The 17,176-nt window shown below is 41.1% G+C and overlaps 1 protein-coding gene across 1 annotated transcript in view; it reads right to left on the bottom strand.

Moving 5' to 3' along the window:
* The window catches only part of LOC118170933, a 183,764-nt gene extending 172,381 nt beyond the window's left edge, over positions 1-11,383 (bottom strand). The window contains exon 1 of the transcript XR_004752942.1: positions 11,267-11,383. The gene's annotated coding sequence lies outside the window, so the exon portion shown is untranslated. The remainder of the gene's footprint in view (positions 1-11,266) is intronic.
* Between the last annotated feature and the right edge of the window lie 5,793 nt (positions 11,384-17,176).

Genomic DNA, 17,176 nt, shown 5'->3' with positions numbered 1-17,176 from the left:
GAGACAGCAATGGCTTCAAGCGCTGCTGGAAAACTTGCTGCCACCACCACGTGAGAAGCGTCACATGTGTGGAAATAGAGCAAGTGTCTCAGCAGCTCAGGCACCAGGCTTTCTTCTCGCTTTCCTGCTTTATGCTAAGTCCTCTGCTAGTGCAATGCGCCACGGGGCACAGGGAGGTGGTTGCCAGCCTTGCCCAGTGAATGACGTCCTGCTGGGCTTTGTCTGCCATGCCTGTACTTTATGCAATATTGTCATCTACAAAGGCATTTGTCAGGCAGGTTCCTTTTACTCAAGCACAATGCCAGTTTGTGCAGGTGGAAAAAGAAAATAGGGGAAGAAATTCAGCTGCCTGCTCTAGCACTTTCAGACTAACTCTTGGAAACAAAGGTGCAGCATTCACTGCAAGTGTCATCACTATAAAACCAGCAATGAACACAAAGGATTTAAAAAACAATCCTCACTTACAAATGCACATTGATTTTCAATAAAGCCATTTGCACGTTTTTTTCCCTGGGACTCCAAGTTGACTGTCACCACTGATTTACAGGCAAGATATCTCTATACAGTACTATTACTATTATTATTTTGTAAGCGTTAAGATTTTTTAAGCTTTTTTTCTGCTTCCAACAGTGAGGAAAATAATATGAAAGCAAAAAAGAAGAGAAGAATGGCATTTGATTTTCTTTTCTTTCCTAGTAGAATTGCTTGGAAAGCTGAAAGAACACATAACCTTACTGGATAAAGAGGCATTTGTTTTGAAACTGCAACACATCATATTGGCTTTTCACCAGAAATGCTGCTAACAGACCCAGCACAGGAAATTAAGAACCGACAGCTCTAGGAAAGCTCTTTATGATTCACATTCTAGGTGAGTGGCAATTTTTTCTTCCTCTCTCAGCACCTTTCCACTACAAAACATCCACATACTAGAAGGCTGTCATGCAAGAGCAAGAGGTCATGTGAAGAAATTAAAGTAATACAACCGGCTGATATAGGTCAACCTGGTGATGACAGACCTTCTGATTCAGTACTGCCTTAATTGGGCTAACAGGCAGGATAGCCACCGAAAGAGCAATCAGAGTAAAAACATACTAATAAAAACAGGGCAGGGAAGTGAAGAACACCTGTTTGGTGATGCCAGACACTTCACACGCACACACCTGGAAATGTGAAAGGAGAAACCTTACAACAAACCCCTTGGCTATTTTTCATCCACACATAGATACCTATGGGACCTGATTTCACTTCCCAAATAGATGTAACTACAGCTGCTTCACTCATGAACTGTCTCCTAACACCGCTGATGAATAGCCCTACATTTATCACACAGGGACACCGATCAGAAGGGAATCTGCCTTCTGCTCCAAATTTCACTAGAAGTGCCTGAAACCATGAAACGCTACAGACAGCCATGGATTCATCTGGGAATAATGACACTGTTGTTATGACTCCTAAAGAGTTTTCAGTCCCTGTCAAAACAAAAAGCCAGTGTGTGTGCAGAATGGTTAACAGGGACTGAGGGGGTTTACACGGGAGCCAGCTTCCCTTTTGAGCCCCAGACTTTTCCCCACACGGGTCCCTGGCTCTTTGCTGCAGGCTGCAGGGAGGGCTGCGAGCCTGCCCGGCCTGCTCTAGGGCCACGAACCAGGTACATTCATAAATTCTGCATTTCAGCCATTAGTATCAGTGTTTAATATTAAATATTTAGCGTCAATATTTAACAGGGATAAATGAGATGACCTGGGTAATTATAGACTTCTCAGCCCGACATCAATCCAGGGGAAAATAATGAAGCAGCTGATGCAGGATGCAGCTAAAAGAAATGATGAAATGTGATGTCACATCAGAAAACATGGTTTTATGGGAAAAAAAATAGATCTTTTCAAACAGGTGTTCCCTTTCTTAAGAAAAATACAAGTTTCACTGAGGAGGGTAATATACGTAGCCTTCCAAAGGGTACTTGACTTGGTAGTTCTGTAAGAGAGTTTGAATGATACAATGTCAACCCTGGAAGTTTTAGATAAAAATGAAAGAAACTTTCTGGACAATATGTGGAGGTCACTAGGCTCCAGCTAGCTAATTTAAGGGGAGAGAAGGAAGAGAAACCCTGCAAGAGGTGCGGAGACGATAAAGTGGAATGTCCCTTGTTCTAGAAAGTGCCCCACTGATGATCCTGCATTTCACATGTTCCTGATGCCCTGGGAAGTTCCCAGCTTGTCTCATCATTTTTGACAAGGGAGCTCTAAGTATCCATTTTCAGGATAGTGATGCAGCAAAGTGTTTGAGGATGATGGATTCATGCATGTGCTTAAATCAGAGTCTGAATCCTTCCCATCTTGGCTGAGCAATGAGTGTCGAGCAAGGAAGGGGAGCATAATTTTGTTGCCCAAAGAGAGTAGGACTGAGCCCAAAAATCATCAAGTATGGTCCTGGATGTTACCTGAGGGTAACCTTCAAGCGGTGTCAGCTTGGCCCATATCTGAAGCTTTGAGCAGACAAACACACACATCCTGCCCCAAGAGCTATCGCTATGTCCTTCCAGCACGGAGGGAAGCAGATTATTTCTGGCTCTGATGGCCTGGCAAAATCCTATCCCTGCTCATACAAAGTGAGAAATTCTTCAAGGCTTTGTTGGAAAGGCTTTTTTTAAAAAAAAAAAAAAAAAAAAATGGTTAAATAACTATTTGTTTTTACGTTGTTATCAATCATCTTGGTGAATGGCCAGTGATAACAGAAAAAAAAAATAGCATGTCTTGAGAAGGGAAGTATACCTGGAGAGCAGGTTATAAACATTCCTCAGAAAAGCATCCTTGGGAAAGCTGTATTTTATACCTTCCAAACACATATCTCAGGCATGCTGGCACTTCCTGAAAATAATAATAATAATAATAATAATAACTGCTTTAATTAAGGAAATATAGCCAAGCCATCACATCCAGGTAAGCTACTGCCACTTCTGCTGAACAATAACAACAAAGGCTTTATTCCTAGAAACCTGGAGGTGGGGACAGTTTTACAAATCATTTCCTTTCTGTCCATCCTGATTCTTGTGTGAGACCGTTTGTGTTCTCCTCTGTACTGAAATTCACTGAGCTAGAAAATGTAAGACTAGAAATATCTATTCATCAATCCATGCTAGAGCATCAGTTTAGAAGACACCTGATAAAAATTTTATTGGTTTTAAAAGCTGAAGTCTGATGTCACCATGCCCTCTTCTCTCTCCCCTCCTTTTCAAGGCACACGAGTAAGTCTCAGCAGTCTCAGAAGGAACTGTTTCTACCACAACAGCTGAAATTCTGGCAAAAATAACTAATTCTGGAGGAGGAAATAACAGACTGCTCTAGGATTTAATGTTTGTGTTGCTCTAACAGAGCAATGTTTTGTGTTTTAAGAAAAACAGAAATGGAAGAATAATACCCTGAATTTTGCATATGGCAATTTTAAATGAAGAAGCTAAAATGTTTATAAACATAAAGGATAAAATCCACAAGAATATGAGCAGAATTGTCCAGTGTAGGCAAAAATACCATTGCAAAAAATACAAATTAAAAAAATAAAACTGAAAGAATAAATTTGCCAGATTATTATGGAGATTATACCATCTCTCCTAAAAGAGAGAGAAAGAAATCATCTCTCTTTTAAGCTGATCTTAACTATACATGGAGACGGGAGGGACATGCAGTTGAGGGGTGATTCTGTGACCCAAGGCATGGCTCTGATCCTACCCAGCCCTGGCTGACGCAGGGAGCAGAGAGGGAGCCCCTGCCCTTGGGTCTGCCGCAGCACGAGCACCCAGCCCGGCAGGCGGCCTTCCCCCTCCATACCCTGTACCGGCTGAGGGGGTCCCCGACTTCATGCAGCCAGCCCAGACAGAGCTCCACCACGCAGCGGAGCGGTTATGTGCGCTCCAATCGCCTGCTCTCAGGCTCACTCTGACAAGCATGCAGGAACTGCAGTTGCACCTCTGAACTCCAGTAGCATAAGGAATTAGCTGAGCTGACCTGCCTGGCCAATGCACTCTGGTGCCGGGGGTGACCTCGCTGGGACATCAGTCCTGTGCACGCACAGGTCCTCGGGGAGACGCCTTTGTCCCCCAGCTTTCCGACCTGAATCTCTCATGTCGCACCTCCTGGGGCACAGCAGAGAAGCCTGGCCAGATGTTTCAATTTCCTCATATTCACAGCTCTGATTGCATTAGACTAGACAGGATTTCTCCACTGGCACTACCCAGGGGTAATGTGAAATGAGTTATGAACATTATCCACTCTGCAGTGTACGTATCTGATGCTGAGAAAGCCTTAATAGGGTCAAGTGGAATTTCATGCTTGAAGAATCTCATATGCTTGGACATGACCCAACTTCAGAAAACGAGTTGGTTGTGTTTCTGTACAAACGCGTTGGAGATTGCGTTCCTGGTAGAAAGCGGCCGCCAGCTGGGGAAGCCGGCATTACCTGTCCTGAAGGGGAGCCCTGCATGGGGAGGATGCTTTCTGTCGTTTCACTATAAACTGTTTCCTGCATTAAAGGGCTCTTATTCTTTGTGAAATGGTGACTTTAACAGTGTTTGGTTCTGTTTATTGAATAAATAAATAAATAAATAAATAAATAAAAGAACTATAAAGGAAAGAAGAAAAGCTTAGCTTTTGAGCAAATGTTAATCATGACTCAGCTCTTCGCATGATCTCAGCATTTCAGATACTTAACAGAGAGCAGAGGGCACAGTATCTATTCCTAAATCAAAAGCTGAAGGTTTTGTTAAAATCCTCTAAATTGTTCAGTGAGCAACAGAATCAGTGAAACCTCGTTCTTGCACACATCTGCTCCCAAGGTGAGCATCTGCCAGCACTCTGCTTCCAGCCTGGTTTAGCACAGCACTGCTGTGGTGGGAGGGTTTCCAGATGCCCTATCTAAATGCGTAAGGACACAATGTCTTTGAAACCCCCACCGTCAGTCAAAGCAGATTGACACAGACTGGGCCCAACAGGTCCAGGAGTTGCAGGGATGGGGCAGGGATACAACAGGCAGACAAAGTGATCACGTAACGTCTCACTTTGCTCAGAAATCAGGCTGAAAAGCATTAGCTATTTAAGATGATCATTTTGCAGTTGAAACACAATACATTTGTGCTTGTGTATACTGATATATACATGATCAGTAATAATATTTCTCATTGTTGTGGTGCTTTTCATGTGCAGCATGCCCCGATTTAATCACTGACCATGCAGTGCAGAGGGTGCCTGCAGAGTTTTTGCATAACTGCAAGGGGGACTCACCTGACAAAGGTCAGGAGGAGTTAACCCGTAGTGCAGAATTATCACTAAAAGAATGGGTCTTTAAGATAAAATATATTTATTTTCTTTTAATCACAATAGCTCACCCAATATGCACTCCAGTACATCTGCATGCCAAAGATTTGATCCAAGCCAGCTCAACCAGCTACACTTATTACTAACTTTGTGTAAATTCATGGATTTATTAACAGAAGAGCTTGGGGAGCAGACTGTCCAGCAAACCCTCCACTGCTGACAGAGGCCAGCTACCACATGCTTCAAAGGCTAGTGCAAGAAACCCTTCACAGACTTATAAGGATCAGCCTATTCAGGAAAAAGCCCTAATTAGTCAGAAGATGGCTTGTACCCTGAAGCACAGGAGACATTCTAAGGTAATTAAATATAAAGAAAATTAGCATGTAGTTCATGAACCACACAAGCAAGACGAAACAGTGCCTGGTAGCACTGAAGTGAACTATTCTGGTCACACAGAAATTAATACTTCTGTTATTAATGTGACCTTTTCCACGGCCCCAATTTAAGCCTGCAAGAAAAGGAGAAGTAAGGAGGAGAATTCAGGAGCAACTGCAAAAGACACAGACTCACCAGTGACAAACACGGCGTGAGGAGGAGGCAGAAACAGCAACAGCAGCTCAGCCCTGAGCAGGTGCCTGCGGGTGGATGCAGGGCTGGTCACTGCTCCTACCTCCGCCAAACGCCCCACCAAACACTCCAAACAAAGCACAGATGGTAAACACTTTGAGGAAAAAGGTAGAAAGGGCTCCAAACAGCAGCTGAAGTTACTCAAGGAAAAGCCCTGGAAAAGGTGGAAAAGAAAAAAAGAAACAAAGAACCTATTATGAAAGAGGGCACCATATAGGAAACACACCAGGTAGGCTGGATAGGTGCAGGAAAGGGCAAGAAAAGGTGTAGAGGAACATAGCTGAAATGTGAATTTCCTCTCCTACTCAAAAATCAAAATAAAGAGACTTGGAAAGAGACAGAGACATGCAGAAGGCTGACAAGCAAATTGAAAGGTGGCACTGAAAAGATGAGAGACAGGTGAGATGATCTTGACAGTACCAATACAGGATGTAAAATGTGTAAGATACAGGTCATGGGAATAACAATGGCATCACAAGTGTAAATTCATCCTGCTCCCCACCAAACCATGCATATGAGAAACTAGAGGGGAGCATCAGTGCACATAAAAGATATGCAGAATAAACTCAAAAGTGTATTAAAAACAGCAATGTTTGGTAACAAATTCCACCAGCCATACTATATTTTGCAAGGATAGGAGGATTATTTGGTTTTGTTATTGTTGTTTGTTTGTTTGTTTGTTTGGGGGGGGTGTCCATTTTCTTTTTTCCCTCTCAGCTGAAGATGCCTTTCCTCCTGGGTTATAATATCTCAGCACAAGAGTCCCTGGAGTTCTCTCTTCTCATTACCAGGCCTCCACTGCACCTTGCACTTGGTGCTATGAAATTCATCCCACTTTTATACTTCAGTGTGCACAGTGATCTACCTCTCCCCAGAAAATATTCTGATCCTTATCTCTAATGAGAAAGCCTCCTAATTTCTATCATTGTATGTGTCCAAGAACATTGATTATTTTCAGCCCTGTTATTATTTTTCAATCTGTAAATCAGTTCTCCTTCGGGACTCCACGTGAGGTAGTCTCCTACTGTTACCTCTCCTGTTTCTCTTTGCAATTAAACTTTTATGTTTGAATTCCCTGACATTGGTCACAACCCTTATTTTTGGTTTCAGACCCTTCTTCTACAAGAGCATTTCTCTGGCACTTTGTACGAAATGGACTCAGTGTCCCAGACAATTCTCACAACCCCAGCGAGAATGAGCTCTGCTGGATGGTCATCCTTTTGGCTTCATTGGAGAAATGAAAGCAAATTTCAAAATCTCAGTATTTTTCCCAGGAATGCAATTCCTATTTCCTAGCCAGCCATAATTTATAAACAGAGCGACAAAACCAGGGGAGCATTGTGGAGGCAGAACTGCGTGATTACCTCCCAAGGTCTGGCAGAAGGGCTGTTTTCCTGCTCCTGTTATCTGATACAACAAAAGAGCACACTCAGTTAATCCCTGCTGGCAGCTACCATTTCAGTTTCTGGGTCTGGTGGCAACGTAAGGCAGCTAATGCCCCTTTAAATGCCTAGGAGATTCATGTGAAAAGAAATATGGGCACCTAACTGGAAAAAAACACTACAGAGCTATAAATCTCAAGTTAAATTAGGAAAGACCTTCTCGCACAGTACTGCAGGCAAAGAAAAAAGGGAACTTATGTATAAGCAGTGGCAAGTTGCATGTTTACAGCCACTCATCTTTAAGTAGGATTGCTTTTGTCTTCAATAAATATACACAGCTTTTTATACATGTCAATGCAGACATACAAGGCGATCGATAATACTGTTCAAACAGTAGACAGCAAACCTGAATGAGTAATTCTGTCAGGAGTTTATCAAACCATAAACACAAAAGCCACAGTGTTGTCTTAAAAAAACTATTCATAGCTAGTGTAAATTAGGAATGGTATGGCTAGCCAAAGCATTGCAGAGGCACAAATAAAAGCTAGGAACCCATACTAGGTATTAAAAGAAGACCTGTTCTTTGGCCTTCATTTAGACTACCCATTATAGGTGTTAACGCATTTGCACTGGCTGTGGGAAGCCGAAGTCTGTCACAGCCTTGGGGTACAGCTTGCCTCAGTCCCTCGCTGTAGGTTTGGACACAGACCTTGTGATCAGCTCCCAAACCCGCTGGCACAGAGGTCTGCCGCAGGTGCTTCCAAGATAGCCAAGCCTGTAGTCTTAGCCACCAGCCACGGCGGGCGCACTGCCCATCACACTCCCACCAGTGCCAGTCCTCGGTATTTCCAGTCACAAGCCAGCACCCCCAGAATCATTGCATTTCCAAAAAGCTTCTTTATTTGGCACCACCAGACTGGTGCAACTGGGGTTCTCATATGTGTAGGCCCCACATCCATGCTCGCACAGCTCCTCCTGCAGCTACAGCCCCGCACCAGCCTGCTCCTTGCCCTCCCGCGCTGGGTCGGCCTTCGGCTCCCCAGCCATCGCCTCCCTGGGTGCCAGGCGGGTGAGAGGGCCTGTGGAGAGCCGGCAGGGCTTCTCGTGGACCCCACCACCAACTTCTTGCTGGGCAAAGTGGAGCTCAGTTCTTACTTCCTTTCTAACCCAAAAAACAGTTTATATCAGTTTACATTTCCAAGGCTATCATGGCAAGGAATAGTGCCAGAAAGTTACTTTTTTTAAAACGAAAGCCTACTTTACATGTTTAGCTTCTCCAAATAAACGCAGCCTACATTGTGTTTTGAGAGGCCTACAGTCTAGCTCTGTGCAAGTGAGAGAAAAACTCAGGGCCTACATCTTCTTGAAATACATGCTGAGTGTCTGTGATTACCAGTGGAAATGTGCCATAACACGCGTCAATCTAATTTTGGAAGCAAAATGTCCAACCGGATGGCATATTGCTAATTTTTTCTCCTTCCCTGTGATTCTATGCAAATGCTGTCATTTCCCCCATCTCAGAGTTGCCTACAGCCATCAGAAACACTGACTTCTGTGCATTTAGCATTCGCGTGAGCCTGACAAGAGCCAGCATTTCTGATCAGTGCCAGTGCTGCTGAAGGAGGACTTGACAAGATCTACAGGCTACAGAAGTTTACACCTTTCTTTTCTTTCACTCTCCCTAACCCCATCTCTGTAAAATGTCCAAGCCATTGTTTTCTGTTTCTGCCACTACATGATTAACCTAATTAGCTACAGGAAACAAAGAAATCAAGACAGGGTGTAATACACCGAATCTTCTGAATGACCTGCTGCAGTTCTGTCTGTGCACAACAAGAAGATGCTCTAAGAGAAAAACTAAGTTTTTCTAAATTAATCTCAGAATCAAAAATAAAAAATAAACAGTGATCTCTAAAAAGCCTTATTAATTTTTGCATCAACCTTGATTTTTTTTTAGGAAAAAAAAAAAAAAAAGTATTTTTATGTTAAACTTTCAAGATTTAAAATTTTAGCATAATGGAGATGCATAGTGACATAGCAGATTAAAATATTAACACCTTGGGGGCTTTTTGTTTGTTTGTTTTTAAGGAGATGGCCATCACTCTTTTAACATGTATTTGTCTGGTTTATCAAGTTTCACAATTGCAGTGTGTCTCTGGACTATAGGTCTAATATAATTAAATCCTATTAACACATCAGGAATAAAATCCTTTAATAGGCACACGAGGCTTTGAGAGGCAGCTCATTCCTGAGCAGATTTAATATCCTTAAATTAAGCAAGTGTGAATGGGAGGATGAATCTTATTAAAAACTTAAATCTGATTATATTTGAAAATTATTGGTTTCTTAATGTAATAAATTATCCAATACAGACTAGAACAAATAATATATCCTAGCTTCACATAACTCCACTCTATAACAAGTGACAAACGAAATTAAGAATGACTGTGGGGCAAAAAGGAAGGTCTTTTTATAAAAGTCATTTTGCATAATGAAATACTTAAATCATTTTAACAAACACTGGGGGAGGGGATGGAAGATATATGTGCAGATGAGGGCATTAGAGCAGGACTAATTTTTCCTCTTCAAAAAGGGAACGCAAAGATAGTAGGATTGTTTTTTTTTTCCTCTAAAAATGCCATTCTGACAAATTTGTTGTAAATTTTGAAAAGAAAAGCTGAAGCTTATGTTGGTGGGAGCTGATTCCTTTTCCAGAAGGCTAATGCAAATGTAAACCATCTGCCACACATTCTGCTGATAAAGCTGTACTTCCGAACAATGGACCAACAGCACTGGAATACTAAAACATTAGCTCAACATTAGGAAAAAGTTTTGAAATCGATTATAACTTCCAGAAGACGTAGGTATTTTTACTGTTCTTTCACCCAAAGAGGAACTATATAGTTGTGTTTATACATACACACGTACACACACAGGTGTTTTCCTATGTAGCATATACAGAGCATAAATCAGGAGCATTGAAGAAGAGGTAAAGGTGACAAGGTTACCTCTGATAAGGTATAACTCACATTAAATCACTTCAGAAAACAAATAGTTCAAAGCTTATAAGTAGCATGGCTACTTAAAACAAACAAACAAACAAAAAAAGAGATTACCATTAATCCCTGAATGCAAAATATTTTTAAGTCTGTCTCTTCTAACATTGTGTCACTGCAAAGTGATAGCAAGAAACATTCAAGCAAGCAAGTAGTGTGACTAGCAATAGTCTGAGGTCCTTCAGGAGCAATACTAATAACCAGGACAGGGAGACACCATCCATACCCTAATGGATCAAAAGGAAAACCCCAGTGAATTTTTAGCCTGGTTCTGTGTGACATATTTGTGAGTAGAAGAACGAACCAAGGACCAGAGAGCTTTACTTCTAAATCAGGTTACCAAAATTGCTTTTTGCAAATGCATTCAAACATGAATAGTTAGCCTGAAGAGAGCACCACAGAAACGTCTTTATGTATAGACCATAAATCTACACAACTGATTAAATATCATGCACAAAATGGTCTCTTATATTACTTTGATGATGGTGGACACCAGGAAAAGGATCTGTAGAGAAAAAGTTTACAACATTTCTATTGCGTAGTGCAGCAGCTTAAAACCGTTCTGCTATTTCACTGCTGTGCAATATTCTTGAGTTCATTCCAGGCATGCGTATACAACTACGTATGTATCCACCACAACAACAGATCTGGGTGTAATGTAACGTAATCTTAAAATGCTGACGATCTAACTAGAAGACTTCCATATCCATGATTTCTCTCAGCTGTGTTAATTTTTCAGGTATCAAGGTGAAGATGGGAAGACAAAACTATATAATCACAAGTTAAAATTTCTCTAAAATGCAATGCCAGTAATACTATATACATGTATATGTATATATATACACACAGACTTTTTTCTTCCTTTTTTTTTTTTTTTTTTTTTTTTTTTACATACCTGCCTTCTAGAGCTGATGTGGTTTCATATTGTAAGCAGGTACCAGTAAAAGGAATCTTCACTATTCTGTTTCAGAGATTTTTACATGATTCTGCAAGTCCACCTCCACATGCATTTCCATAATTTGAATTTGACTTCTCTTTAGGCAAAGAAAAGTGTCATTTAATTGCAGAAAAACACATATAATTGTCACTTCCTTAACAGTAGTTTTCTTGCTCTTTCTAAAACTTCAGCTTAAAAACAACTATTAGTCTTTCTGCAATTACTGCCTCAAGTTGTGTGTGTGTTTGAGATTACCAGTAATTTTCCCCCATTCTTTTTATTTAAGTAAAATAACTGATACATGTGTATTCAATATACAAAATAGCTTATTCTAGAATAAGTAAATTAACTCTCCCCCCCACCTTTGCTTGCCAGTACTCATTTCTCTTTAAATCTGAGAAGGAAAATTAAAAAAAAAAAAAAAAAAAAGGAAAAAAAGAAAAAGAAAAAGAAGAAAAAGAAAAAGAAAAAGAAAAAGAAAAAGAAAAAGAAAAAGAAAAGATTTCTGGTTGTTTCTTAGATGGATGACAGATTCTATTCTAATTAATCTAGAGCACTGTGTATAGAAACGACTGCAAAAGCAAACATGTCTATTAACAAAAAGCAGTGATTACTGCTTGGCATTTAGCCAGTAACTCTACATAAGCAATGAATTGATGCCTGCAACTGTCTCAGTGCCATATGGGTTCTGCTGTAGCAATGAATTGGATCCAACGCAAGGTTAAGATGTGTCAAATTTAACTGGGGTTTAATTGATACTGGTAAAGAGGCTCTAAATAAAGAAACAGTGTGTGTGCTATTAGAAACAGGATGCATGTCAGCCTACATCCCCCAGCTTGTTGGCAACAAAACTATGTTGAGATATCCAAAGGAGTTTCCAAACTCTTTTTTTTTTTTTTTTTTTGAAAGAAAGAAAGGAACGAACAAACGAACAAACGAACGAACTCTGGGTTAACAGCTGTACTAGCACTTAATTGGAACTGAAAGACAGACCGCTAATCAGGTATACAGTGCTACAGTCCTCATACATTTCGGGCTTTAACATCTTAAGAAATCTCTTTTCACGCTGATGCCAGTCATTTTGCCTGACTGAAAATCCAAGCTAATGTTTCCAGTCACTTATGAAAATATCTCTAAATTACAGGAGTGGCACAAGATTATACAACTTAATATTAAAGAGCTAGAAATGGTAAAGCTGCCTACCAGAAAGATTATCTTTTCTTAGACAGCAACAACATACTCTATGATCGGCAACCAGCCTTAAAAGTTTTTTGCTGTTTGTGACTGTTATTTTTGTTCTACTGACAGCTTTGCTGCAATGAGCCTTTTTATACAAAGTGACACGTACTTAGAGTGTAAAGATGTAAATTGCTCAGTGGGAGTGGATTAGTGCCTGGCCTGAGAACCAGGGAGCTACAGGGAGTTATTCTGATCCTTTTTGTATTCGGAGTAAACCAGAGACGAATGGCAGGTCACAACTGTTCACCTCAGCACCCAGAGACTCTCCTCTCCATCCAAATTCAACTATCTCATGTCTGAGCTTCTGGACGTGCCACAAGGACAGACGCTGATATTCAAAGTGACATCCCCCCTCTGCAGGCCTTGGGCAAGGAAATTGAGGGAAAGGGTAAAGTGGCTTAGAAAGAGGAGTGGAAACCACCCTTGGTGTGCAGCTTTCCACTGAACCGCCTCTTCTCCTTTCTCTTCCCCAGGAAGGAATAATATGGCAATAGGAGCAGAACATCCAGATTTTTCCACAGTGTTTCTGTGGAAAAATTAACCAAATCCTCTCAAAATATAGATGACTGCCCCATACTTTTCAGTTCTCACAGGCTCAATCCCATAGATCCGGCGGTATGTCAGCTTACTGAAGTTGAATTTCAAAGACGTCAGAGATTTGAGTCAGAGTATGACTCCAGCTTTAAGTACAACGGATAAATGCTTGGGCTTTCTTCTCCTCATAAATTACCTTCAACTTCCCTCCTCAAAAAACACAGAAATATTGCAGAATATCTCAATTTACGCAAGATTTCTCTTCTGCTTACAGTACTCACTGGGACGCAAAGAACAATGGGCCCAACAAAGTTGTTTCATGAAACCAACATAGATTTCTTTGAATCTCAAAAATATGAACAAAAAAAATAACTTGTTTTGAGATGGGACTGAAAATGCAAAGCAGTTCATATTTCCATTCTAACTAAAAACCAAACAATCAAATATGCGTGTAAAAAGCAAAAACAAAACAAAAAAACTGTGGGCACAAACCAGTATTTCTGAGGGACTAACAAAAGATCCTAAAAAGAGAGTTTTAACAGAGGTGTCATATTTTGAAGAGGTGTCTTTATGAGGTGCACACCTGGTGATACTCTGAATGCAAGGTCCTGCACCAGCACAGGCAGGGGCCAACCGTCTGGCCAGCAGCTTTGCAGAAAAGGCCCTGGGGAGGACAAGCTGACCACCAGCCAGCAGCGTGTCCTCGCAGCAAAGGCCAGCAGTGCCCTGGGCTGCATCAGGCCCAGCGTCGCCAGCAGGCCGAGGGAGGTGATCCCTCCCCACGGCCCAGCACTGGTCAGACACCCGGAGCGCTGCGCCCAGAGCCGGGCTCCCCACCACAGGGACGTGGCCTTACCGGAGAGAGTCCTGCAAAGGGCACTGAGGTGATCGAGGGACTGGGACGAGGGCAGGCTGAGAGCGCTGGGGGCGTTCAGCCTCGAGCAGGGGAGGCTCGGGAGGATCTTACCGGGATCTAAAAAATATCTGACGGGAGGGAGCAGACAGCAGAGCCCGACTCCTCAGTGGTGCCCAGTGAAAGCCTGGGAGGCAACAGGCACAAGCTGACACAAAAGGATTTTCACTTAAACAGAAATGATAATAATATATACATTTATTATCATTATTTTTAATGGTGGTATTACACACAGGAACACGGTTGACCAGAGAAATAGTGAAATCTCCATCCTTGGAGATATTCAATACCACACTGGCCGTGGTCCAGAGGGACCTGCTGTAGCTGGCCCTGCTTTGAGCAGGTGGTGGGACTGGATGGTCTCCAGCCATCCTTTCCAGTCTCAGTGGGTCTGTGATTTGGTGATTCTGTAAATTAGCAGCCTTTTGACACTGAGCCTGATCTCACCTTTCATGATACAAAAATACATAAATAAATAAATGAAAATTAAAAAGCTGATCAGTAAAAATATGGAACTGATTTTTTTAAGACTCCCTGTCTTACACTTGCTACATTTCTGAAGATATAGTGCTTTCAGTCTAACTGTTCCTCATGCTCAGGTGGCAGCAGCCCATAAATATCTCTAGCTACCTTTCCTTAAAATTGCTTTGATTTACTTCCCTTAAAATGAAAAAAGAAAGAAACCACCCATGCTGAGACCATGGTGAACCTGTGCTGGCTCGACTACATCCATCTTCAAAACATTTTAAATTTGGGGTTGGAATTAGGCCACCCTTTACCTCATATTTGGGCAATGCCTGGCATAGTGATGTCCAAGTTGAAAGCCAGAATTTCTAGGCATTTCTCTACTAGCAATAGTAGTATTATACTTTATTCTAACAACAACCTCGGTAAGTGAAAGTCAACAGTATCTTTGCTTCTGCCTCCCAGACCGGTATATTCTGAGTTAGCGCTTAGTTATACAACAAATGGAATCTAGCCTTTATTTGATGCCGTATAGTCTTTTTCCTCAACATTAAGTTCTTGCAATATTCTATGGCTATTCTGACAACTTTTTATCACAATGTTTTATTGCACAACTAATTTTTTTTTGATAATCATTTTGATGCAATTTTGGTACATTTTGCCAGCACTGGAAAATGTTTTCTAGTAATTGTAATTTCTTTTCACTTGGCTTTGCTGGCAGTGTTCTAATCCTGTAGGTAGCTTTTTGCATTGTTTTTAGCCCTGCAGAGAGTAATGACTGTGTGGCATATTCAGCAAAGGAACCATTTACAGTAAAAGGACATTATTCCGTTATTTGTATTAAGAAACAAAGACAAAAAAGACAAGACAGGGAAATAGAGTAAAACCAACTGTATCTATATAGCTAATGTCTGGTATTTGTCAGAAAGACAACAGAGTTGTTGTTCTCTCTATGCAGACAGTTGAATCGATACAATTCTACAAACAAACCTATGACAAAGAAGAAAAAGTTATTTGTTGCTTATTAATGTTCAGTAGTATTATGTGCTCTGTATATGGCAAGCAAAATGCAAACCCCAGTCGTGTGCTGCAAGGAGCACAACAACGAAGGAATTATTTACTATTGTATCTTTAATGCCCCACTGACTATCTTGTCTGTAAAGTAGGAGCTTGATTTTCTTCCTCTCTGTCCTTTCAGACGATGCGTGTGTCTGAGAGACAAGATTGCCGTGTTACTGCCAATTCTCTAATACACAGTCCTGTACATGGGAAATCAGTATGGAACACTGCACTCACATCTCCAGTAACTTTTTACAGCCTTTAAATTGCCAGTCTTCTGACTATATTTCTTCAAACAATATTGCCATCTGACTGATATCAATCAAACGTATTGCCCTTTGATGTCAGAACTCAGAGTCATCCCACTTGACTGAATTTTGATTACCTCTGTATTCAGAAAAGTAATGTGTTGTGTTGTTCTTAAAAAGAAAAAAAAAAAAAAAAAAAAAAAAAAAAAAGAAGCAGCAGCATATTATTTAATGAAAGGAATATTGATTCTTGTATTAGAAAAAAAAATGCCAAAAACATTATCTTTCAAAATATCAACTTTTAAATTGCAACTTTGTGCATGTGCTTTGCTTCCTGAGTGGGGTTAAGTTTTTTATAGTGTAGAATGGAATAGATAATAAACATTTAGGGATTTAACCTCTAATATCAAGTTTTCATCTGTTGTGGCCCAGAATGCCTCCACATTTCTCACATCCTACTGGCGCTACAATACCATTACAGAAGGGGACATGCGCACCCTGTTGTGGTGTCCAATTCTATTTCATATGCATTATAGCAGGAGAGATGCTAACACCCATCTTTTTTTTTTTTTCTTTTAATTGGTTTTATGTTGAAGCATGATTCAAATATAGAAGCCTTTGCCCAACAGGGAACAAATCAGAGATCAGATTCCCTGTTGTTTAAGTCAGAGGCAGAAACGCTACAGGATCAGCATCACAAAGGAAGGGAGTCCAAATAAAAGCATCAGGAACACGATCATGGTAACTGCTGCATTCAGCCAGTCCATGAGGAAATGAAGAGGTTGGATAGCTGAAACAGCACTAAGAAAGGGTCTATGAAACGGTGCTGAAAACTGAAGTCATAATTTGGAGGTTTTCTGACGCTAGCAGTTAAGCTTTGTTTATGTTTTTTTTTTCCATTTATGCTTTTCCTATGCTTTAACACCTGCAGTATTTTCTTTCTCTGTTCTTCTCTGCTTCAATGAATGTATACCGTTCCCTCAACAAAATAACAGACAACTGCAAAAATCACATCCATTGCTACCACACCTACCCCCATCCCTGCATCTTGCCCTTCACGCAGATCCTGCAGGTGCTCTGACTTCTGCTCTCACCTTGTCAGCTTTTACAGGAATCCATTATTTGAGAAAAAAAAAGCTGCTCTCCCAGGTGACTTGCTTTGCCTGTTGCTCAGAGAATGGATCTGCCACCCTCACAAGAACCCCTCACCTCCTCAGACAGCACTGTCAAAAATCAGCAGCAATCCCCAAAAAGAGCAGTCTGCACAGAAGGGAACTCATCCATTCCTCAGGTATGCACAAGTTTACAGCTTATTTCCCATCCATGTTCAAAATCTTTACGTGCTCAAATGCTGGTGAGTTGGCTTTATTTTTATGTGGGCTAATTTAGTGCTATAGCAAACAAAGCTGC

Source organism: Oxyura jamaicensis, chromosome 8 (assembly GCF_011077185.1).
Source record: "Oxyura jamaicensis isolate SHBP4307 breed ruddy duck chromosome 8, BPBGC_Ojam_1.0, whole genome shotgun sequence".
Classification (NCBI taxonomy): domain Eukaryota; kingdom Metazoa; phylum Chordata; class Aves; order Anseriformes; family Anatidae; genus Oxyura; species Oxyura jamaicensis.
Note: the sequence above shows the minus strand (reverse complement) of the source record. Positions and strands in the feature narration are given on the sequence as shown.